The following is a 1,956-nucleotide window of genomic DNA, read 5'->3' as shown; positions in this document are numbered from 1 at the left end:
AAAAAAAAAAAAAAATCATCAAGATTCTGGTGAAGTTGTCAAGTTTGGTGGACACTATGATGTTGGTAGCCCGGTTTCGATACTCGGTCGAAACGATTTTATTTATGTTTCTTAATGATCTTAGAGAGACTTCTGACGGTTTACTGTGCTTGAGAAAACACATTAAGCTAAGTAAAATCGTAGCTGTCCATGTATACAGCCATGTCGTCCATATTCCTCACTCAGCCGACAGATTCTAGAGTTGGTGCCACGTAAAAGCGCCTGTAACGGTTTATCGTAAAAGCGCCCAGTACCCTCTGTAAAGTGGTTGGCGTCGTTAAGAAGGGTATCCAGCCATAGAAACCATTCCAAAAATAGACAGATGGAACCCGAGCAGCTCTCCACTGGCCAACTTCTTTGCGGTTTGAGTTCAAATCCCGACGTAGCGAAGTTTGCGGTTCATTCTTTTGAGGTCGAATAGCAGAAATGTTCGGGAAGTGGACCAAATTCTTTGCTATATTTGTTCTGTTTTTTTTTACGTTCCAATTCCTTTTGGCATGGCAAGAATTGTCTGTATTAAGTTGAGAAGGAGGAGTTTTCTAAAAATCACTGAAGAAAAGCAACAAAAAACCATCTTAGAATTCTTCAGCAAAATAACTATCTTAGAATTCTTCAACAGAATAACCATCTTAGATTTTTTATCAAGGTAGTTACCAAGTTGGCCAAACAGTGGTACGATTGTAGTTTCAATGCATGAGGTCGTAATTTCAAATCGAATTTGAAATTATTTCATTCTCATATTCTTGAAGATTACTTTAATGTCTTTGAGAAAAAAAGGCTGAAGATTACATAATCGTCTGTCTTTTATCTCAGTCTTCCCTCATTCACACACACATAAACTGGTTTCAAAGACTCGATATTAGGAATGTTGATACATCTGGCTTTCTCCAAGAGTAATAGGGATGCAGACAAAGTGTTTTCAAGCAGGAATTGAAACCATATCGTGAAATTCAGATTCGAGTTGGGTCGTTTCCCCATCATTGGACTTCATGTAACATACTCTGGGCGTATCTTGGGAGGAACACATCTCACGCCATGTTGTGCCTACGGGGAGATTCGAACTGAGGATTCCAAGTTAACCAGCTTCAACACATCTTAGCTGATAGCCTGGAACCGGGTTCCTTTGGAAATATAATTTCTTAGAAAAAAATTAATGCATGAGAATGGAGAAAGTGGTTGTAAGGTGTTTGTTCATTTCTCAAGTTGCTAACAGCAACCGAAGTGAAATAAAATAAAGTGAAATAGCTGCGGGTTGGTAGTGAAACCAGAATGCAGATTTCGCTCATAGTAAGCTTACTTCTCTCGCTAGGTCTTTCGCCTTGGGTTCTTCAATGGAATGGTTTCAAAGTTTGGCACAAGGCCAGCAATTTTAGTGGAATTGGGAAGCTGCTCAATTACCTCGACTGCAATGCTCAACTGGTACTCATTTTAAGGACCCCGAAAGGAGGAAACGTGAAGATGACCTCGGCGGAATTTGAACTCAGAACGTAAGCAGTTGGAAGAAATCCCAGCTAAGCATTTCGCCCGACCCACAGACGATTCTATCAGTTCGTCGCCTTCTTACCCTATCAAAAACCATCTCTGGAAACAAACACAGACCTTATATGTGCACCGAGGTAGAGAAATAGGAAGCGCTGACGGTCATGCGTTTTGTTTTCTTTCGTGTGATTAGCAAAGTGGGTGGATGGGTGGTAGGAAGGTTTATTTCGGAATCGAAAACCGGCTTCCGTTGCAAAGATGCTGTTTTTAGCATCGCTTTCGGTAAATCGGTACTTTCCCTGTATAAACCGTTCATGCAAGTGTGCATTTATAAACAGATGGCACTTACTATGCATGTGTAATTCTATGTAATATTATTATTATTATTATTATTATTATTATTATTGTTATTATTATTATTATATACTGTTTTATCTG

At 39.4% G+C, this 1,956-nt stretch overlaps 1 protein-coding gene across 2 annotated transcripts in view; it reads left to right on the top strand.

Annotated features, from left to right (window-relative positions):
• LOC106879616 (carbonic anhydrase 2) overlaps positions 1–1,956 on the top strand; it is an 81,572-nt gene that overhangs the window by 49,749 nt on the left and 29,867 nt on the right. The window lies entirely within an intron of this gene.

Source organism: Octopus bimaculoides, chromosome 6 (genome assembly GCF_001194135.2).
Source record: "Octopus bimaculoides isolate UCB-OBI-ISO-001 chromosome 6, ASM119413v2, whole genome shotgun sequence".
NCBI lineage: Eukaryota > Metazoa > Mollusca > Cephalopoda > Octopoda > Octopodidae > Octopus > Octopus bimaculoides.
This window is presented reverse-complemented; position numbering and strand designations above follow the sequence as displayed.